General features: G+C 41.6%; 1 long non-coding RNA gene across 1 annotated transcript in view; it reads right to left on the reverse strand.

Annotated features, from left to right (window-relative positions):
• Window positions 1-1,243: 1,243 nt before the first annotated feature.
• Window positions 1,244-24,462, reverse strand: part of LOC144381255 (uncharacterized) — a 101,178-nt gene continuing 77,959 nt past the window's right edge. The window contains exons 3-4 of the long non-coding RNA XR_013446145.1: window positions 21,305-21,428; window positions 1,244-1,759 (exon numbers count right to left, since the gene is read on the reverse strand). This is a non-coding gene — a long non-coding RNA (uncharacterized LOC144381255). The remainder of the gene's footprint in view (window positions 1,760-21,304; window positions 21,429-24,462) is intronic.

The following is a 24,462-nucleotide window of genomic DNA, read 5'->3' on the forward strand; positions in this document are numbered from 1 at the left end:
ACTATTCCTCATCTGGCTTAAGGGTCTCTGACAAAGGAGCACAGAGCAGGAAGCCATTACAAAGAGCAGGCAGAATGTCAGCAAAGAGGCATAATGTGGCACCTTGCCGATCACAAAGAGAAGGATTAGGGAAAATCATCCAAAGTAATTATCCCAAAGACCAGTAGGGACAAGGCAAATCTCCTACAACTTCTCAAGATGCATCCTAATGTCACTGAACCCAGGAGGACTAAAGGAATGTTTGTCTGAATGATTTGATAGAATAAAGATAACAGCTCAGAAAATCAGCAATTAGATGTGCACCTGTAAACTCACTCTTCCTGTGGTGCTGTCTTACTCACATCCTTTCTAATCTGGATGTCACCCCCCCACACGCCCGGCCTTCCCTCTTCTTCCCCACCTGCCTCTCCCCCTCTCCTCTCCCACCCATTTCCCCTCCCTCTGCATATATCCACATGTATGTTTGTGTATGTACATAAAAAGCTTTAATTTTTTTAATAAAGAGCATTGTAGCATTTTTGTCATCTTGTTTAACCCAATTCCCATTTCTCACTAAGACATTCAATTTTGACTTTTCAAAATTGTCTGTATAAGCTTCCTAATGAATTAACCTTCTTTCAGATTATATTTTTATTCAACTCAATATATAGTAGATAGATCTTATTTGTCATTCAATTTTAAGACAAATTTCAAAGTTAGCCAAACTGCATAGCAGTAGTATCATTTGATTTTTATTAGTTTCCCAAAACTATTGTGTTATGAGAATTAGATAATTTCCTAGCAACAGAAACTATAGTTTAGAGTTTGGGTAGCTGCTTAACCTGAAAGTTGGCATTATTGTCATATCCATTAGGATTCTGATGAGATTTTCAATCTGAAGGCATTTGACAAATTTATGGACATTCCTTTTTTTAAAAGTTTGACTTTACATAAAAAAGAATGAAATCTTGCCATTTGCAGTGAAATGGATAGAACTAGAGAATATAAAGCTAAGTGAAATAAGTCAGTCAGAGAAAGACAAATACCATATGATTTCACTCATATGTGGAATTTAAGAAACAAAACAAATGAGCAAAGCGGGGGTAAGGAAAGAAAAACAAACCAAGAAACAGACTCTTAACTCTAGAGAACAAACTGATGGTTACCAGAGGGGAGATGGGTGGGGGATGGGTGAAACAGGTGATGGGGATTAAGCAGTGTACTTAGCATGATGAGCACTGGGTAATTAAAATAAAAACTTTTTTAAAAAGATTAGTAAATACTAGGAATGTAATGTACAACATAATGACTATAGTTAACACTGCTGTGTAATACATAGAGAATTCATTAAAAGATTAAATCCAGGAGTTCTCATCATAAGGAATTTTTTTTTCTTTTTTATTTCTTTTCTTTGTATTTTATCTATATGAGAAGATGGATGTTAGCTGAATTTATTGTGGTAGTCATTTCACAGTATATGTAAATTAAACCATCAGGCTGTATACTTGAAACTTATACAGTGATATATGTCAATTATTTCTCAATAATACTGGAATAAAAATTTTATTCCAGACCTTGGTGGCGGGGGGAACGTTTGGCTTTAAAGGAGACATTGTGAAGAAACAGTGTTAAAAGCCACAGAAAGGCTTCATATACAGTTTAGGCTGCTGAACATAGTCCCATTTTAAATCTAGAACTCATTTTCAAGTTTGTGTTCTGAAACGAATTCCTTGATGGAATCTCCTTTGAATACAGCAGAACGTCTGGGCTCAAGAGAGTTCTAAAAAAGAAAAAGATAATCATAAAAAAATTATTTAAGAAGAGAATAAAATTAGGAGTTTTTCACTTAAGAGACTCAGGACTGACCACTTTTAAGAAAATATACCCAGTGTTGACTACTATTTCTCAGTTCCAAGCTATACAGTATTTAGAGACTTTTAGGAAGTTGGCTCTTGCCCTCACAGCTAAGACTGCAAATAATCAGGGCCTGAAGGCTCAGGGCCCCCATCCAATTGCTTAACCAATCCCAACAGACTCTTTGTTTTCCATATCTGGTGGGTTTTGGAATTAATTCAATTCATATTCCCAGATCCTAAAATAATTTCTGGGCTCCTCTGAAGACCCATAGTTAAAGCAACCACCTGCAGCCCATGGCACTGAGCCTACAGAACTGGTTTAGGAATTTTAAGACTAAATTACTCACCTGTCATCTTTCTTGATAGAAAGACACTCAAAATGATTGATTTGGCTGAACCATAGTCTGGGCACACCATGTACCCTAGCTATCAGCTCAGTTCCTGGTTCTTGAGATCTATGTCACCTCCCTTACACACTCTATAGTCATCTTTGGAGGATCCCACTCATGATCCCATGGTCTAGTCAGGCTTAGACTGCCTGCCTATGGATTTTCAATGTTGAGGAATCCCTATAGCAAAATTAAAATTTAGCCCAAAATTGGTTTCTCCTCATCATCCAGAGAGCTACACTGCCTTTTTCTCAATCCATATTTGTGTGCTTAGACAAAGCAAGTTCATTTTAATAGTGGACTGAGAGAAACCTAATTAGAAATATAAACATTCAGGGGGGAAAATGGTATATAGCAAAGTCAAGAAAAACACCTGATGTATATATCTGTCTCATATATATAGGTCAGCAATTCCCATTGTTCAAACAAGAAAGGATCACAATGACTGATACAGAGCCCCACAGCATTTCTCCCAGCAATTTTTTTAAGAATAGACTGGCTTCTCTGAAGAATGATTCTCAGTAAAAAGCCAGAAGCATCTCATGAGTGTTAGGGTCATTTTTTCCAATAGCCCTACTATATATCCTAAGTGAGTTTCTCACTTCACAGACCACTTTTATCCCCATATTTCTGTGGCTAGGTGAATGGCAGCCCCGCAGGAAGGCATTAATATACTGTTAGTCTGTTGCACAGCTTCAAACACAACTAATAAATTTCTTCTAGGTTTTTCTCATCCCCTTTAAGCCTTAACTTTCTCAGGGTGTGTGTAGTGCTGCTGATCTGTCAAAGAGGCTGTCCCTGGAAAGCCTCTCATTTTTCTTTTAGTGCCAGTTCTTAAAAAGTCACAAAGCAAAACAAATTACCCCCATAAAATTATAATGGCGAACAAGAAAATTCACAACAGCCCTCCTCCAGGACTGTAGCCGCCACAACTCAGGCTCACCAGCACCATTAACCACCCATCTCCTCCAACCTAGTGGGCTGCAGGCTGCGGGGAATGGGCTCCAGGACCTTGGAGGCCAGCATATCCACCCCACCAGATACTCACTCACCCCCTGCCCCACCAGACCACTTCTGCCCCCCTCCCACCAAAACTGCTCTTGCCAAGGTCACCATTGCCCTAGAGGTTGTAAAATCCACTGGGCAACTTTCAACCATTGTTTTTTCTGACCTCTCGGGAGTATGTAACATTTGATTATTCCCTTCTATGAGAAAAATACTCTCATCAGGTGGGTTCTAAAATATCTCCTCCCATACCTGGTTTTCACTGCAGTCTCATTTGCTACTCTGCTCCTCCGTCCTCTTGTCAGCCCTTTTTCCTCCTAAACCACTTTATTCAACTTATTCAACACCCTTTCACCAGGCAGACTCACCCTACTTCAGAGATTCAGTTACTATCAATAATTCCTGTACATTTTTCTTCACCCAGAGACCTTCATCTAGAACCTATATATCCAACAGCCTCCTAGACATTCCATTGGCATATCTTTTTGACAACTCAAATTTGAAGTGTCCAGAACTGAATTCCTAACCATCCCTCCAAAATCTCTGTTCTTCCCCATCTCAGTAAGTGACCCCAGGTCCACTGAGTTGCAAAGAGTAGTCGGGGATGAACCCTTCTCCCCCCTTACTCCTCTCCCAGGTACTCACTCAATCCAGTCTAGCACATATCCTATCTCAACCCATCCAATCTGACTACCCCACACTGCTCTGCCCCAGGTCTGCAGCACACCCACCCTGGGCTACCATAACACCCGTCACTCACTGTGTCCCCTCCAATCAATTCGCTACACTGCAGCACGGCAAACTTTCTCTAGATATCTGACCACATCATACCCCTCTTCACAACCTCCAATGTATTCCCATCACCTCTTAGGTGGAAGGAAATGGCTAGCATGGCTTCTGCATTAGCTGGCCACATCTACTCCCACACGCTTTTTATTTCACTCCCTCCACCCTGTCCTACCCCCTTGTCTCTGCTCCAGTCACCTGGACTTCTTTCTCTCCCTCAGTCTGTCCGCCCTGCTCCCCTTTGGTTCCAGCCTTCCCTCGAATGTGCTCCCACCACTGTGCCCCCTCTCCTTTTCCATCTGCCTAACTCCTACTTAACGTCCACATTTCAACTGAAATAACGTTGCTTCCAGGAGACCCTCCCTGAACCCTGAGACAAGGCTTATTATTTTTGCTACACACTCTCAGAGTCCACTGAACGTGCCCTGCTGTAGTATCCTCTGCTCTTGTATTTGTTGATTTAATGCTCTCTTCTCACTAGTCTGTGGGCTTCCTGAGGTCAGGGCACCAGGCTATCTCATTCACAGCAATGCCCTTGGTGCCTAATACAGTGCCTGGCACATAAACTATGGCCAGTAAACTTTTCACAATTAAGTTGAATTGGATTTTTGAACCTCTTGGGGAGCAGGAGTTACATTGTTCCTTTCCCGTTTCTTGTACACACCTTATATCTTTTTTTTTTTTTTTAAGATTTTACTTATTTATTTGAGAGAGAGTGAGCACGAGCAGGGGGAGGGGCAGAGGGAGAAGCAGACTCCCTGCTGAGCAGGGAGCCCAAAGATGTGGGGCTCAATCCCAGGACCCTGAGATCATGACCTGGGCTGGAGGCAGACGCTTAACCAGCTGAGCCACCCAGGTGCCCCCACACCTTATATCTTTGTCTCCATCCAGAGGCTGTTTAGGACCGTTCTTCTATCTTTACCTCTCTCGTGCCCACACATTGCCTCACACAGTATAGGTCCTTGGCAAATGTTTAGTGATTGAACAACAGGAGCTAGCCTCTGCCCAGAGGCAGCACGGAAGAATCATGAAGCACAGGCTCAGTGTCAACAGACCAAGGATCTGGTTCAGTTATGCCACTCATTATCTGTAGGATTTTAGTCAAGTTACTAAACCTCTCTTAGCTTCATTTTCCTCAGCTGCTTAAAGCGGGGATAATAATCATACTTACCAAACTGGGATGTTGGCGAGATAAAATAAAATAATGTGTATAAAGCACAGTAATGAATGGTTGTAACAGCAAGCATTCAATAAACAACAGCCATCACTACTATGACTAACATCATTAGACGACTGCTAAAGCTTCATTATGCCACTGATGAACAAGAAATTATTAAATAAATGACAGTATACATATGCCAAGAAACACTATGAAGTCATTAAAAATACCTTTAAATAATATTGACATGGGATGGGGCACCTGGGTGGCTCAGTCGGTTAAGTGACTGCCTTCGGCTCAGATCATGACCCTGGAGTCCCAGGATCGAGTCCCATATCGGGCTCCCTGCTCTGCAGGCAGTCTGCTTCTCCCTCTGGCCCTCCCCCCTCTCATGCTCTCTCTCTCTCTCTCTCTCATTCTCTCTCTCAAATAAATAAAATAAGATCTTTAAAAAAAAATATATTGACATGGGAGAAATGCTCACCTCTAATGTTAACAAAAACATACGAATTTAATAAATATACATGAAGTATTTAACATGTGCAAGTCAGTGTTAATGCTGAGGATATAACAGTCAACAAGAGAGCATGGTCACTGGCTGCATGGAGCTCTATTCTAGTGTGTGTAAAATAACAAGTGACACATGAATTGAAGAAGGTAATATCCCAAACCAGGTATCTACATATAGACCCACACATAGCTGCACACATTCCCAGTTACATGAATAAATAAATTACCAGAAGGAAATCCAACAAAATATAATAATGTATTGTGGGACTGTGATTTTTTTATATACTTTACTGCACTTATATGATATTTACCAAAAACGTACTAGTTTTTTAAATGTAAATCTATTGTACAGCCTTTTTACAGGGAGTCTTAGACAGAACTTCTAAATTCTCTCCCTGGAATCCACTTTCTATTTTGTCTTCCTCAGTTTTCATAAGGAAGTAGTAAGCAGGTCAGACAGGACTAACCTCAGCTTCCACAGTCTCGACAGCTGCCTACCTTCCCCACAGTGCCAAAAAGGAGATGTCAGACAATCAGGTCTAAGGCTGCCCTTATCCCCTCCACCCTCCCCCAGGCTAAGCCCCTTCTTTACCATCTCCCCTGTCTGCATCTATAATCCCTTCCTGGCTAGCCCATCATCCTGCTCAGGTCTCTCCCATCCTTCATAAGTCTCCTGGACCCAGTGGACTACCTCTAACTCCTACCCTCTCTCTCTCCTTCCACTCACACCTAACATTTTTTAGTCTGGTTAGATACTTCTCTCTTCTTCCTCACATCCCATTCACTCTTGAACATCGGTAAATTTGCTTCTATTCACAGGACTCCACTAAAACTGCTCTTGCAAACATCACCCAGAATCTTCATGGTGTAGTTCCCACAGTAGCTGGTACCTATGTGTTCCCTGGTTGTAGCATATTATATTGAAATTATCTGCTTATAATAAAATAAAAGTTTTGGGGAGCCTGGGTGGCTCAGTCAGTTAAGCGTCTGCCTTCGGCTCGGGTCACAATCCCGGGGTCCTGGGATCGAGTCTCGCATCAGGCTCCTTGCTCAGGGGGGAGTCTGCTTCTCCCTCTGCCTGCCGCTCCCCCTGCTTGTGCTCTCTCTCCCTCTCTCTCTCTCTGACAAATAAATAAAAAAATTTTTAAATTTTAAAAAATAAAATAAAAGTTTTAATATTATAGTTTTATATGTCTAGCTCTCCTACTGGATAGTGAGGTTGTTAAAGTCAGAAACCGTATCATATTTGTCTTAACACCCACACATCTTTCTCCCCCACCCCCATGGCTAGCATCTTGTTCAACCAGTGATCAATAAAGTCTTTCCTCCAATTCAATTAGCAGGAAACCCACTGAAGTGTCCTGCTAAGTTCAGAAATTTTCCTCACAATTCTGCCTCATCAAAATTCTCAGGCTTTTTTTTTCCTTCCAAGCCAACATAACTAAATAATTCTTAATAAGGTATTAATGACTACTGGTAAGTTACCCTCTCAAAAAATACATTAAACTTCAGTGTAGATGTTCAATATCTTATTTCAAAGATAGGATCCCAATGGTAGAAATATTGGCAGTAAACCAATAAATCTGTAAAGGAGTTACTTCAGATGGAAGCTAATCATTGTCTCTTGAATCTATGTAAGAATTACTATGTAAGAATACTAACAACTTTTTTAAAGTAGGGAGCTGTTCTACTATAAAAAGAAATATATATTTGATCTTTATTCTCAATTCCTGGCACAGAGCTCCTAAAACCCTTATAAATTCCTGACTGGTAGGGATGACAGGAGCATCCGTTGTTATCCCTAATAAGCCCCTTTCAACCACACCTGAGGTTATGCTCATGAAATGACTCTTGGTGGGCCCAGACATAGCTTCAGAAAGGAGGCTGGTTGCCAGAGGAACCAAGCATGTAATTAGAGGGTTGGAACTTTCAGCTTGTACCCCAGAGGGAGGGAGAGGGGCTGGAGACTGAGTTAATCGCCAATGGCCAATGATCTGATCATCCACATCTACATAATGAAACATCCATAAAAATGCAAACAACAGGGTTCAGAGAGCTTCTGAGTTGGTGAACACATCCACATGTCATGAGGGTAGTGTACCTCAAACGACCAGGGCTGAAGCTCCTGCACCAGGGACTCTTCTGGACCTCACTTTATGTACCTCTTCATCTGGCTATTCATTTGTATCCTTTATAATGTTCTTTATAATAAAACAGTAACAGTAAGTAAAGTGTTTCCTTGAGTTCTACAGGCCATTATAGCAAATGTCCAAATCTGAGGAGGGAGTCATGGAAACCCTCAATTTGTACCCAAGCTGGACAGAAGTCTAGGTGGCCTAGAAACCCATACTTGTGATTCGAGTCTGAACTAGGGGGCAATCTTGTGCAACTGAGCCCTTAACCTGTGGGGTCTGTGCTAACTCCAGGTAGTTAGCGTCAGAATTAAATTAGACTACAGGACACCCCGTTGGTGTCTGCAGCAAACTAGAAAACTGCTTGGTGTGGAAAACCCCCACACTGGGTGCCAGAAGTTCTGTGAATAAAAAATAGACCCATAATAGGAGCCGTGATGTATTTGAAGCTTTTTGATTCCTAATGACCAATTTCCAGAAAGCCCATTATCCTGTCGGGAGGAACAGATGAAGCTGGGAAAGGCAGGCATGACAGTTACTTATATGGCTCCTCTGGTATCATTAGGATCTCTTTTGCACTTGAATTATAGATCAAAACCAAATCCTTTATCTTAACTGCTTTCTACTGAGAATCCTTCAATTAAAAAGTGGGGAAATATTTCAAGGGAGACATCATGAAAGAATGGCACACTGCTATGACTTCTATCCATTTGGCCCATTAAGAAAGTCCTCTTCCCACATATAAGTAGTCTTGTCCAGCGAACAACCAAAGCATTCAAGGCTGTATGATCTATTATGTGGTTCCCACCTAGTAGTCAGGCCTTTCACAAGTAGCCTAGGAGGGAAGGAGGAATTTCACAACAATTACTAAGAATTTACTTGTCTTCTAATTTTATTCTCCTCCTGTGAGGGCACTGTGCTGGATCTGATCAAACTCTGTCTACCAAGATTGTTTACTCCTTGGCCTGCTCATTGTACACTACCCTCAGAGTGGCCAGACAGAAATGCACCCAGAAGGATTCTGCAAAGGAAGCTACTTGCTTAGTTTTATCCAACCTAAGCGTCAGTGACAGTAAAGTAGGGACGTCCAGTTATTTTCCTTGGAAAAGGGCCAACAGTTTTTATCCCATTCTGAAAGTCCCTATCCTTGAAAAGTTATTGTTTAAAACTTTACAATGGGATATAATGAAGAAAAACTAATATGAATAAGCAAAAATTGCAAATATTAGAAGACATCCTATATTTGGAACTACAGAGTAGCCAGTAAGCCCCTTTTAGGATCTACTGTGGGGTGGGGAGTCCTTCCTCTAGCCAACAAAGTGTGCGGTTCACCACAGGAATGTTTGCCTACCCCCTGCCTATTAACCCTGTGAGGGAATATATCACCAAGCTCCATGATGATCATCTTTTCTTATTGTTTACAAAATGCTTTCACCTGTATGATCCATTTAATTTTCATTCCCAATATAACACATAAGAAGAATTTTTATCTCTGTTTCACAAATGAGGAACTAAGGCTTAAAGAAGAAAAGAATTTGGACCAAGAACGCAACGCTACATTCCACTTCCCTGCCATGAAAATTGACTCGCTCTCACTTGTCTGTAATTTGACCTGACACTGATTCTCTGTCTTTTCCTGCTAAGGCTTTCCTTTGCTTTCTTTCAGTCAGTACTCGCAGAGACTCCTCAAATCTTGATTTGCTTTTACCCACTTTTCTTACTCTCTCATCTGAAATCTAACTGCCTTGTGCCTGGCAGGAGCATGCCTGGGCCATTCCAGTCCCTGCCTCAGTGACTTCAAAGCTCCTAAATCCTCACCATTTAGTACCTGGTTCCTTTTTATGGGCTTCCACCCTAACCCATGCTCCTTGAGCCTCCTCAATACTTTGCCAGTCACGCTACAACATCCCACTGTCTGACATAGTGATCTACCTGATTCCTTTAAGCTCAGCCCTAGAACATGATCACAAAAGTGCCAGCATACCCACAAGGGATAGACTTAGTTGTAGAGAGACCCATTAGATTATGGAAATCCTGGCGTGCGGACCCCATTCTTCTCCAAACTCCAACACTTTCAATACAATGGTCCCTTTCCTATAAACTACCATCTACCCCCTTCCACCACTGAGTCTTTAGGGCAACAACCTGATCAGCTCAAAATTAGTTAGGATCTCCCTGATATACAGGCTGATTATTTGACCAACAGTGGTCCCTTCTACCCCCTAGTGCTTATGATAAAACTGATATTCTGCAGTAAGAGACAAGCCACATGACCTCTGAATCTTCTTCCATTAGCAACCAGTTTACTACTATGAAAGCTAGGAAAGGAAAACAGGCTAAGAATGAGATGCCTAGAATTAATGTGTGCAGATTTGATGCTATATTTGTCACAGAATTAGCATATATTCTGACTTGTCCAAATAGCTTTCTCTTTCTCCTCTCTGTCCTCTTCCAGAACTCCCAGCGTTGGCTGGAATGTAGGACAGAATTTCCCACAACACAGAGACATCACGCATATGTCTCTAATTTCACAAAATGACAAACCGGAATGGCCCTGAGAGCCAAAAATTCTATTTCATTCTTCTCTCTGATATACTAGTTAGGCCAATGAATTTTCTTTTCCTTCAGTACCAATCAGGCACTTAAGGCAGACTAGAGAAAGGAGAGAGCAGACCACAAGTACCTCATTGCTATGCTGCTGATGGGAATTTACAAGAAACTGGACGACTCAGACCCAGTCAAATTGCCATCAGCCCAGGAAGGAGTTTAGCATGTTTTCAATAGTGGGGAAACTACTGCATTTTCCCCCTGCAAAATATAAATGGAGAGACCCCATCTGAAACCTAGAGCAGGGTGCATTAAATGTGTCACCCCACTGCTGAGTCTCATTCTGCAATGGCAGGCAATGACCTTGAGTCTCAGGACATGGACTTTGTGGTGAAATCCAGCACCTCTGAAACAAGATGATTTCTGGATTCTCTTGCTTAGAGTTCTTGAAAACAAAGTGATGTGCCTTGTGTATAGATAACTCAAAAACATCAGGAATGAGGACCAGATAGTGTTTTCAAAGGCTTCACATTTGCCTGGATTATTCTTATGATGAAATGACACTGGATAAAAGATGTTGAATAAAATTCAGGGAATGGTACATAGAATTAGTCACTCCCTTGAGGAGAAGTATGAGATCCCAAAATAGAGCAGTCCAGAAAGTATTTAATTTGAAATCAGAAATCCTGAGCTTTAATCCTAGGCTTTTCTTGAGGTGAGGTGAGTTAAGCCTTAGCTTTACCCACCTACAAAAATGGGAGGGATCAGCAGAGCATTCCTTAGAGAAGGTGGCCTCACAGGTCCTTGAGGAACACAATTATGATAAAGCACTTGATAAAGAGAAGACCCAATTAAAGGTTAAGGAAAATTTCACTTACTTCGGTGGCCAATTGTCTAAGTTTGGGCTGCCTCAAAGGCACAGCCAAGATGAGGCCTTGGGCATGGGTGTCTTATTTGACATGTGACCCCAGGAAGCAGGAGAGAGGGATTGGGGAGAGTAAAAAAAGGAGGGGAAACCAACACAATGGTTCATTATCAAAGTCACTGATGTGAGCAACTTAGGCTCAATTCCACCAGGATTCCTGAGAAGGGTAAGGAATGCCTACTAGAAGGGGCCAGCTGGGTTGTGGCAGAGCACTATGCACCCATTCTGGTCCCCACTGGCTGAAGCCTGGCGCCAGGAACCCTAACTCTAGCAAGCTCCTGCTCCACCTGGAGAAGGCCCTGGGGTGGAATGAGGAGAAACACAAGTTGAGAGCTTGTGGCAGGGGGTCCAGCAGCCTGCGGTGAATGTGTGCTCCCGTGAAGGAGCTACCACAACTGAGGCTAAAATCAGTGGGGTCTGCTGGACGTGGATGTGGGTGCCCAAGTGCTTCCTATCCTGACCTAAGGCTCTCTCACAATACGCCCTCGATTATTCCATCCTCAAAGATGGCAAACAATATGTGAATGCCACTTTCCTTATTATCAACTATAATGCTGGGGATGATCCCTCCTTGAAGATTCATGTCCCTTCATGGAATTACAGGCCTTTGCACATGCTACTCCTGATGTTTAGAATACTTTCCCTGTCTGCTCCTCCCCATCCCTACTTTGCTATCTGGATGCAGCTTGAAAATTATGTGCTCCAAGAAACTTGCCCTCACCCTCACAGGAGGTCAGTTGCCCAAACTATGTGCACCCATGGAACACTGTACAGCTTGTTTGTGCTATTTATCACATTTTTGAAAACATACTGTTCCTCTCCACACTCATACATACATATGCAAACATACACACACACCATTCAATTTATCAGTCCTGAAATGTCAAGTAATTTGCTCTTTTGCTAGCAAATATATTCCCAAAACCTAGCATAGTGCCTGGCACAAAAGTTAATGAATAAATTTTTGTTAAATGAACTGATGAGTGAATGAATGAATAAATGAATCAAGGGAAGTGAAAACATCTGTTGTCACTAAAATTGGCCTGAAAGTCTACTTTTCTTAGGAGCTCCCTTCTCCCTGCTGTGCTTTGTTCAGAGTGATTATTCCAAAGCTTTCTCTCCAGCATCTTTTGCCTGGACTTTTCTGGGAAGAAAATGTGCAAGTCAATTGCTACAGAGTGTCCTCAGGATTTCTGTCCTCTGTATCTCTGCACTATTCCCAGCAGGCTGTGACCCAAGGGTCATTTTGTTTGTTTTGTAGGAGCACTCACAGGGGTAGGCAGCACTGTTAGTTTAATTCTGGCCTTTCTGTTTCCTTCCTTAACTTCTGACAATAACTCTTTCTTGTTGCTTAAAGGCAGAGCTGATCTCTGTCACTGAGAATGTCCTCCTCGCCTCTCATTCCTCTTGACCTCATCAGTCTCAAAGGATGACAACCCTGCCCAAGAGCAGAGATAAGAAGAGGCCAATGGAAACCCACTGTCAACAAGCTGTGCTCTTCCCACCACAAGGAGCCAAGGAAAACGTCCTCTGGGGTGTAATCAGGGTCAGAGCCCCTCTGACTCAACCCCCAGATGATCTAATAATGGCAAGAAGAGCACAGAACATCCCAGGAGTGTGAAAACCTCCCCCGCAGCATGGGGAGGAAGAGCAGTGCAGGGTCTGGAGACCACAGCAGATGACAGGCCACTGTGTTCCAATGAGTGGGCAAAACACCACACTGGGGGATACCAGGGCAGGTTCCAAAGGGCACCAAGTCTGCCCAAGAAACATCTGCACAGGTAAGTGGACCTGAACTCAGGTGTACAACTGCCACCTAAGAGGAGAAACCTAAGTCCAAATCCTGCATGACAGACAGGTGTCAAGGATCTGGTCACTGCTGAGATTTCTTCATACACAACATGCTACTTCTTGTCTCCTCGGTTCCTGCTGTCTTTTCTGCCTGGATGCTCTTCTCCACCCCCTGTCCTGCACCTCTCACCTTGTCCCCCGTTGCCTCTCTCCCAGGAAGCCTTCCCTGAACCCCACTGACTATTCTCCCTGTCACTGCACTTACCACAACGCCTGCCTCCCTGCTACTCTCAAACTACCCAAAGGAGGGACCCATCTTATTTCTCTTTATACCCCCAGGCCCTAATACAGTGCCTTGCCTATAGTAGGTCCCTCAATAAAAACCAAATAAATGAAGTGAATGAATGAACGTACTTACAAGAATTGTTTGGCACCAGATCTTCAAGAGAAGGCCGAAGATGTTTGTCAGAGTAGGCATAAAACTAGAGCTGGACTATCAATGGATAAGAGACTGAATCCCAAAGTCCTGGGCAATTGTGCCTTCAAGCCCTGCTACCGGAAGTCAAGATTGTTCTAAGGTTTTGAGATGAAACTGAATTTATAGATCAAAGTCCCACAGCCTTGACCCTGGGTGGCAGAGACAGAAGCCACACAGACTGACAGTATTTGCAGCGAGCTGATTCTTTCATTCCCCTGGCTTGGCAAGGGTCGGGGAAAATTTGGAAGTGGCAGATGGACAGAAGAAGAGCAAAGTGGCATTTGTTATTGGGGGTAGAAAGAGTGCAAGTATCATTGATCTCATGAAATCTCGCCAACCTAATTTTTTTCCTTCTTCACTCAGTGTGCTCCAGCCCCTCAGCCTTCTTTCAGTTTGTTGAATATGCCAAGTTCTCTCCTGCCTCAGGGCCTCAGGACACGTTATTTTGTCTGCCCTGAATACTCTGAGTCTAACCATACTTTTAAAAGATCAACTCCTTCTCTTTAAATTTTGGCTTAAATATTAATCCTTATGAAGCTTTTTTTGGTCACTGTATTACAAGTAGGTGCCTCCCCATCACACCCTGTTTTAGTGTTTGGGCTACTATAAGAAAATACCCCAGACTGGGCGGCCTCATAAACAACAGAAATTTATGTTTCACAGTCCTAGAGGCTGGGAAGTCTGAGATCAAGGAGCCAGCAGATCTGGTGTCTGCTGAAGGCTCACTTCCTGGTTCACAGATGGCCCTCTTCTGGCTGTACCCTCACATGGTGGAAGGGGCAAGGGAGCTTGCTGGGTCTCTTTTATAAAGGCGCTAATCCCATTCATGAGGGCTCCACCCTCACAGCCTAATCGCCTCCAAGTATCATCACACTGGAGATTAGGTTTCAACATATGAATCTGAGGGGGACACACTCAGCACAGCCCATTCATCTCAACTTCTTCTTTTTTACTTTCATCATGATAGTTATACGATTTGCAATTACTTCATTTATTTATCCAGTTACTAGTGGTGTGTATAGGGAGAGGGGATGATCTCTCATACTGGAACATAATTTCCTAAGGACAAGGACCCTGTCTAGTTTGTTCACTGTGTTATCACTGCACCTAACACATCACCTGGCACCTCGTAAGAGGTAACTGTCTCATTGTTGTTGAGTTCACTGTTATTGTCAAAAGCATTTCTTTAGCATATATAAAACTTAACTGATATATCAAATTATGAGCTCAGGCATGAGCTTCTCCATTTTTCCACATACTTTGTGCATCTTGTATCAGAAAGCATTTCTTAATGCTTGCAGAACCATGTCAGCATTCAGTAATGTGTATTAAAGGATGCTGTGTAGGTCTGGGTTAGCCTTGTGAATAAATCCCTCCTAATAAAAGAAAATGAGATTTCATGATTAAGGGGTTTAGAAATAATCAAGAGAGGGTTAAAAATAAAACTAGCGGAGGCAGAGCAGACCAAAGAATAGCTACTGGCATGCTTTCCAAAATGATGTCCCAGATTATGATTTTATGAGAAAAAAATAAAATAATTGCTTGCCAAGCCTTCTAAAAAGGAAGAATGTTTGGAGAACTTAGAAATGGAACACTGATAGGCCTATACAGTCTAGATTCTCTCAACAACCTAGAACTTTCCCAGAACTCATTTTCCTGCCATTCTGAGTGTTCCCTACTCTAATTTCCCATCATTCTGGTGATGTGGTAGCATCAATGGTCTGGTCTTCATGATCCAAACCGATTTGCTAAGTTTAAAAAAAAAAAAAAAAACACCACCAACAACAAACTTGCCTTAAGGAAACAAAATGAATTCTCCCTGCTTTGCATGTGTTTGATGAAGTCCCTGCTCCGGCCCTAGGCAACTTAAACTTTAGCCTGTTTTTTTTTCCACCTCATGTTTGTCTCATCACAGCAGGCAAACCACGCCCCACCTTCTCTAAACTAGATTTCAAAACTAATGAGTTATAAACAAAACATTCTTTCCTACATGCAATGCTAGCAGCTTTGTCTTCCACTTCAGAAGGCTTGAAAATCAACATCACTTCCAAAGTGAAAACAAACTTTCCCCGTCATCTCTGTATTCAGCTCACTCCCATCCAACCCACAAGGTTCCCTCCCAGCTCTGCCACCCCCTGGGCAGTCTGCTCTTGCTCCAGCCCACAATAATCATCCTGAACTCTCTTAGATGAACCCAAGCGGTTCAATTGTGTACTATTTTCTAGTTGTAAAAGGTAAGGGAGGAACAAAGTGGGAGGTAGGGAGAGAAGCAGGAAATAAGAGATGGTAAATTATGCCAAGGACTGTTTTGTATATTACGTAGGCAATCTCACATTAAGTAAGAATTAATCTTCACCTTTTTAGAGATGAGGAAACTGAGGTTCATGAGAGACTAAGAAACGTACTCACAGTTCAGAGCCAGGAAAACAAAAAATCAATTCGAACCCAGGTCTGACTACACACAACTCATGCTCTTTCCTGTACATTGCAGAATCAGTCTTTTTTTTTTTTTTTAAGATTTTATTTATTTGCCAGAGAGAATGAGAAAGAGAGAGAGAGCACAAGCAGGGGGAGTGGCAGGCAGAGGGAGAAGCAGGCTCCTCACTGAGCAGGGAGCCCGATGCGGGACTCGATCCCAGGACCCTGGGATCATGACCCAAGCCGAAGGCAGACGCTCAACCAACTGAGCCACCCAGGCACCCCATGCAGAATCAGTTTTATCTCCTCCCCTACCTCACCCCTAAGCGCAGGTTATACAAGGAGTGAGACCAGGAAGATAAAGGATAGGAAAACCCCACCATGTTCAGGAATAAACATCATATTAGGCATCTACTAGGTATAAAGCAGAGCACTCAGAACTTTGGAGAAGGCAAAGGGGAGATTCCATTAAGGTGCCATTTATACAGCACTGGTCATATGGTAGAGATGCTCCTGACAAAGTAAATGCAACACAGAGGTATGATATCCAAAACAAAGGAGATAATTAAGCCTCTACAGACATGCTACTGATCAAACCACATCTGTAGTGTGTGTTTCAGTTTTAGTCACCAGAGGATGTGTGCTGGGGAATCCACAAGAAGAGCAGGAGGATATTCGGTCCGGAAAAAAAGAACCCTTTAAAGAATCATGGTTAAATCTTCAAATACCTAAAGACCTATCTTTTATGAACAAGATACTTGGATAATTCCTGTACAATTCTAGAAAGCAAAACCAAAATAAAGAAGTAATGCTATAGGAAAGCTCACTTCTATTTATGCTGGATGGAAGAACTTTGACAGTTCAAACCATCCAAAAATGGAACAAACCATTTCTAGATCTTGCCAATCCCCACCGTTGACAGGTTCACACAGCCTGGAAGACCATTTATTAAATATATGGTAGAGGAAATTCATGTATGGGGAATTTAGTGTGGGTTAAAGCCCTCCAAAATCCCATTCAACTCTGATTCTTCAATTCCAATTGCATATAAAAGAGTTTTCTCTCATTGCAAGGAAATCTGTACTCATTTCCTATTGCTGCCATTAACGAATTACCACAAATTTAGTGGCTTAAAACAATACAAATTTAACATCTCATCATTCTGCAGGTTAGAAGTCTGACATAGGACTCACTGGGCTAAAATTAAGGTCTCAGCAGGACTGCCTTCTTTTTGTAGGCTCTAGGGGAGAATCTATTTCCTTGCTTTTTCCAGCTTCTTGGCTCATGGCCCCCTTCCTCCATCTTCAAAATCACAATGGCAGGCTGAGTCCCTCTCATACCACATCACTCCAACCCCTTCATTTGCTCCTTTTCCATTTTTAAGACCCCTTGAGATCACACTGGACCCACCCAGATAACCCAGGATAGTCTATGTTAATTATTAATAATCTTAATTTCATTTGCACCCTGAATTCCCCTTTGCCATGTAACATAACATATTCACACGTCCCAGGGATTAGGACATGGATGTCTTGGGGGGCTGGGGGGACATTATTCTGACTGTCCAGTGAGGTTCTAACAAATGCCACAAGTACATTCCACCAGTTCAAGGTAGCATGTGACTCGCTGCCTCCCCTGAAGATTACAGTGGAGAAGAAAAGGATTTGGCAAGAGTATACCAGGCCTCCATGGGTTACTCGAGACTCAGTCTCTACCTAACTCAAGCCAACCAAATAAAATGGCAGAAAATACTTTTCTGTTCAGTATATTTTACCTCTTGATATGGGATACCAAATTACCCAAGCAGCCTCCAAATATAACCTTGGGACCTAAGGCTTAGGTAAGCTAGCAAAGAAATCAACTATAATTATCTAACAAGGAAATCTCCAAAATTGGTAGGGTGTAAGACCAGAAAGAAAGGAAAAATTAAAAAGGCAACCCTCCTCTCTCCTTTTGTCACCACCATATATGAGAGACCAGATGCTGCTTCCATGTCCCCTCCCCTCACACACAGCAGACACTACCACTCCTTCACCCTTTCCCAGCCTGACACAGGCTTCACAAGACTTCTTCAGTCTGTGCCCCAAGCAGGCACAAGCAATTATCAGAGTTGGCACATGAGAAAAAACCTTTCTGCCTTCTCTTCAGGAAAGATTCTGTTCAGTAACTTGGGGGTTTGGGTTATGGTGACTACTTTAGTAATTACTATGTATAGGGCAACGAACTAGAAATCTTGCATTCAGAAACAAAGTACAATTCATAATCTCGGCTGGCTAAGGAACACAATCTAGCAGCACTTACTGCTATTTTGTTTCTCATTGATAGAATTCCTGATCTCATATTACATTTTTCTGTACAGTTGACAACACAAGAGTTAGGGGTGCTGCTCCCCCACCACCGTCAAAAATCCACGCAGAACTTTTGATTCCCCCAAAACTTAAATGCTAATAGCCTACTGTTGACCAGACGCCTTACTGATAATATAAAGTTGATTAACACATATTTTGTATGTTATATATATCACATACTGTATTCTTATAAAAATAAGCCAGAGAAAAGGAAATGTTATCAAGGAAATCATAAAGAAGAGAATACATTCACAGTACTGCACTGTATTTATTTAAAAAATCTGCATAAAAGTGGACCTATGTAGTTCAAACCCATGTTGTTCAAGGGTCAACTGTACTTACCTGGAGTTTTATCATAATACTGCCTTAGGATCCCCATTATTTGAATCACAATGTAATTCCTGAATTGTTATTTCTTTTCATAGGAATATTTATGTGAGGTGTTTTTCTGAGAGTCCTTTTGGTCACGATAAATTGTCTATCATCAGTCAGGATTCTTTCCACTGTAGTCAACAGAACCCCCTATCAGAACTAGTTAAAGCAAAAAAAGGAATTTATTGACTAACATCCTGAAAAATCCAGGGGTAGATCTGGCACTGGCCCTTTCCAGAGCCTCAAATGATGCTGTGGGACCACTTCACCCCCAGCATCATTTCCCCTCTGTCTCCCCTTATTGACCTTATTCTCCTGCATGCTCTTGCCTTGCATGGACAAGATGACTCCCAACTGTGACAGGCCTACCTCACATTTTCCCAGAAAGTCTTAGACTGAATTTTAGCGGTTTACATTGACCTAGCTCAAGTACTGTGCTCACCTGTGAAACAGTCACCATAACAAGAGAAATGCAAACCTCTGATTAGCCAGCCCTCAACATCTGCCAACTCCTGGAGCAGGGATTGCATTCAACACCATTTGAACCACATGAAATAAAAGGAAGAAATGGACTCCCCAAGGAAAAATTGGGATTCTGATACCAGATGGGAAAACTGATGCTGATTAGGCAGAAATATCAGGCAATCCCTATACTTGGATGCACTTGAGTTACATTATTAGCTGCTCTCTGGTTCAGTATTAGCTGAGAGCAGGACAGGGAAAAGCATGCCATCATCTGAATAGGAGAAGGTGTTGAGGAGACTATTCAAAGCTTAATCTACAGTCCAAGGAAGTGGGACTAGGTGGGACACTACAGTACAGGGGCCATGGGCAATCTGCATGACCTTTTAGGATGCAAGTCCAGAAGACATTCAACAGCCACTGAAAGGAGAGCACTTACCAATTCACAAGCCTCATTCTTTTTGCCTAACCCTGAAATAACTTCTAAGTGAATAAAATAAAACATAAAATAAGAGGACAAAAGGATTCAGGATCAGGCAACCTGGCTTTGAGCCCCATCACTTGACATGATCTTGGGCATGTCACTTAACTTCACAAAGCCTCAGTTTCATCTTCTATAAAAATGGAATTAATAGGGGCACCTGAGTGCCTCAGTCAGTTAAGCATCTGCCTTCAGCTCAGGTCATGATCTCAGGACCCTGCTCAGCTGGGAGCCTGCTTCTCCCTCTGTCGTTCCCTCTGCTTGTGTTCCCTCTCTCTCTGTCTCTCTCTCTCTCTGTCTCTCAAATAAAATCTTTAAAAATAAATAAAATAAAAATAAAAAATTTTTTAAATGGGATTAATAATAAGTCCTACCTTACACAGAATTAAATGTAATCATATGCGTAAGGATCATTTCTTTTTTTTTTTTAATTTTTTTATTGTTATGTTAATCCCCATACATTACATCATTCGTTTTAGATATAGTGTTCCATGATTCATTGTTTGTGCATAACACCCAGTGCTCCATGCAGAACGTGCCCTCCTCAATACCCATCACCAGGCTAACCCATCCTCCCACCCCCCTCCCCTCTAGAACCCTCAGTTTGTTTTTCAGAGTCCATTGTCTCTCATGGTTCTTCTCCCCCTCCGATTTCCCCCCCTTCATTCTTCCCCTCCTGCTACATTCTTCTTCTTTTTTTCTTTCTTAACATATATTGCATTATTTGTTTCAGAGGTACAGATCTGAGATTTAACAGTCTTGCACAATTCACAGCGCTTACCAGAACAGATACCCTCCCCAGTGTCCATCACCCAGTCACTCCATCCCTCCCACCCCACCCCCCACTCCAGCAACCCTCAGTTTGTTTCCTGAGATTAAGAATTCCTCATATCAGTGAGGTCATATGATACATGTCTTTCTCTGTTTGACTTATTTCGCTCAGCATAATACCCTCCAGTTCCAGCGTAAGGATCATTTCTTAAAGTGCTACAACCCTCCCATCCACGTGGCTGTTGCAATGAGACTTTGCTGTTCCTCTTCTCTATTGACCCTCCCTTTGATTCTGGGCTGGCCCTGGGAGTTGCTTTGTCCAACAGAAGGAGGCAGAAGTGATGTGTGGTTTCCAAGGTTAGCCTATAAGAAGGCTTGTAGCTTCCATTTTTGCACTTTTGGAAAACTCCCTCTTGAAAGTCAGGCACTGTGCCATAGAGAAGCTCTGTCTAGACTACAGAATAAGGAGAAGGCACATACAGACAGACCCTGGAGAATCGAAGCCATCTTGAATGTTGCAAGCCTAGTTGAGCTCTCAGCTGAAGAGAGCTGCACAAATGTCCCCAGCTGCACCACATGGAGCAGAAAAACAGCCCAGCTGAGCCCAGTCAACCCACAGAATCATGAGAAATAACAGAGCAGTTTATAACAGAGCATTGGTGATTAAGACAATGTGTACCCAGAGTGTCCCAGTGACCCTTGTACTTTCCTATAGTGTTTCTCAAAAGGAATGTTATTTGCACTTTAGGCAGAACAATTCCTCATTTGTGGGACTGTCTCATGTTTTGTAGGACTTTCAGAATCATTGGCCCTTAGCAGTCATGGAGAGAATCAAATACATCACCCCTCCAGACCCAAACACCCCCTGCTATGAACCAAATCCAAGAGCACTTACTTCTGGGAGGGTGAGGACTTCAGAGGTCAGCTTCACTAATCATAAGGCAGGAACTGTATTCTCTCTGTGTATCCTGATCCTCATTATGAGTTGAAACATCTTCTTCCCTGGCATTTCATGCTGCCTTCAAAGAAAGGGGCTGCATCAGGCCATACCGAAACTGAGTTTATAATGCCTATAAAATTTATGATGCCATTTGATGTAAATAATGCAACCAGATGTGATAAATTTGCATAGTTTGGCCTTGAAGGGGCTCCAAAGAAAACCATCATCTACCACTGAGTGCAGTTAATGTACAAATCATCAACATTCTTTCTCTAATTTATCCCATTTATTAGTACTTTGGGATCTGGGAAAATAAGTAAATGAACATTATTCTTGGCTGCATGATCATCCTTGTCTTTTTCTCTTGATGGATCTCTGTAACAGAAACTCCTAATTTAACAGATTGACAACACAAGACAGGATATTGTGGAGATGAAATTTCTCTAAGATAAATATCACTTTCTAGGAGGCAGAGGACTTGAGAAGTGACCTCCTAAAAAAGAGCTGCCATTAACCATGAATATCTGTTCTTTGTAAACACCAGGGAAGACCAAAACTTTATCTGTTAATTTCATCACAGTGAGATTGCAGAGTTTATATGCTCTTTTCTAGACAGCTTCAAATTTCCAAGGCCAGCTTCAAGGGCAAGCTTTCCTTCAGGCACTGAGGCATCAGTACTCCTGTCTTAATAAGATATAAAATATTCCTTGGTGCACCTGGGTGGCTCAGTCGTTAAACATCTGCCTTCGGCTCAGGTCATGATCCCAGGGTCCTGGGATTGAGCCCCACGTCGGGCTCCCTGCTCCATGGGAAGCCTGCTTCTCCCTCTCCCACTCTCCCTGCTTATGTTCCTACTCTCGCTAGCTCTCTCTCTGTCAAATAAATAAATAAAAATAAATAAAAATAAAAAATAAAATATTCCTTCTACCCCATCCTTCTATCCATATCAATTCCCCCTTTCATATTTCCATTAATTTATAATCTTATGTTCCTACTAAATATTAGTTGAAAAAGGGATGGTAATTTCTTTGAGCACATCTCTTGTCAATTTAGCTCTGGACAAAAGCTGCTAGTATGTTGGGCTGGCACACATCACCCAAAGAAGATATTGGATACTGAGACAGAATTTGGAATTAGGCTTCCCAAAATAACAAAATTATACTTTAAGTCCTTGTATTATACTTACTCAAGATTATACAAATTCCCCAGTGATCTTAGGGGAGTAGAAGAGAGAAATAACTAGATTATTAGGAAAAAAATAAGATATTATGTAAGAATATAATGACATCTGTATTTCTTGTATGGCTATCCGAACATGGTACTACATGTACTGGTTGTACAAGTGAAAGCAGCAAAATGTAGGCGTTCTCAGCTTTGAAAACTAACTGCTATATTAAGGGAAAAACAGAAAGAGAGAGAGAAACCTAAATACTGAATATGCTAAAATTTAAACCTAAAATATATTCCTTAGAAAAATACATATGTTAGGATTCAAGTAGGTGAAAATATGCTACTTTTTACCCTGGTCTATTTTAGAAAAATCTGCTCTTTGGTAAATGAATAATATGTTTATACTTCAAGTATATTTTTAATAGTTAACATTTCAAAGTCCATATAACATTTATTTTAATAAAATTTGATATTTTTAAAAAAGGAAAAAAACATTTTTCATTTTACGAAAGGATTCACAACCAGGTTTCATTATGTACTAATAAATACCCTTTGGGAAATTCTAATGTGATTACACTTATTAAAAGTTAATGCATATACACATTTTCATAAATTGATCTTTTGTGTAAATTGAGATACACACTCCTGGCAAGGGCTATATTCATCTCCAACCCCTGGAATGTTAATCTCTCAAAAGCCCTCCCTCTCCTCCTCCCTGCCTTAAATCCTTTATCAATCTTCACTGGCCTATCCCAGAAGTCTCCTACATCAAAACCATAATTCTTTTTCCTAGTGTCAACCAAAGAAATACCAAAGGAAAGATATTTACTTAATTAGGTAATGTGGTGACATCAGCTAAACCAGAGAGTTGGACAATCCAAATTTCAAAATAATTCAAAGGACCTGAACATCTGACAGCCCATTTTATTTACCTTTGGGATGTCAGATAAAGCACCTACAGTGATCTTGTCTTTTAATGAAAAATGAACTCTTCTGTCCACTGTGGAATATAAAGAACATCAGGGCAGTTGTGCAGCCTAGATGGACAAAATATAGATCTACTGACCAACCAAAAGGAAAAAAAGAGGTCAATTTCCATTAATTAATCACAGTCCCTAAATCTGCCTGTTTCCACAGCTATTATGGTGGAGAGAGACTAAAGTCCAAATCTATCTTAATCTAAGGCCAAGTTCTCTCGACACTGCCACACTGTCTCCTGATTTTCTTCTATGAGTTTTCTGAATTTTGTTCATGATAAGTAAACGTGCTTTATGGCTGAATCCTGGTGGGATTATTGTGTTGTTTTGTTTTGAGGGATGTGCTAATAATGTTTTTATTTTTCATCAAGCTCATTTCTGTTTGTCTTGGTCATGAAACATGCTATAATTTTAATTAAAATACAAAGAAAGGGGGAAATGAGAGGCCAAAGCCAATAGGATGAAAGAAGCAGAGTGAAGTGAAGCTTGGTGCTGAAGAGTAAGATAATGAGATGGGGGAGGGGGGGGAAGAAGAGGAGATAAACTGGAAAGATCTAGAGGATGCAAGGATAAAGAAGATCTGGGAACTTCCTCCCAGTGGTGGCAGACTGAGTAATTTGGGCCAACTCTCTTGTTGAAGGAAACTAAAATATCCAGACAGAATATAAAAATCATGTTCTTTAAAGTATCAAGCTAAAAAGACAGTATGGAATTACTGGGCCAAGATCTACAAGAAAATAGAAAGCCAAAGATGTGAGTCTGGAAAGTTGGCCAATCTGGAAGAGGCAGCTGAGAGACTGAGCAGTGCTTCTGACATCTTTGTAGGGCCGAAGGGACAAAATGTGTGGTACCTCTGACAGGGAACTTATAAAACTTCACTGAAAGACAGCAGAGGTGACCTAAATAAATGGAGAGAGATGCCATTGTTCGTGGATTGGAAGACTCAGTATCGTATGGATGCCCCAA

Source organism: Halichoerus grypus, chromosome 3 (genome assembly GCF_964656455.1).
Source record: "Halichoerus grypus chromosome 3, mHalGry1.hap1.1, whole genome shotgun sequence".
Taxonomy (NCBI): Eukaryota; Metazoa; Chordata; class Mammalia; order Carnivora; family Phocidae; genus Halichoerus; species Halichoerus grypus.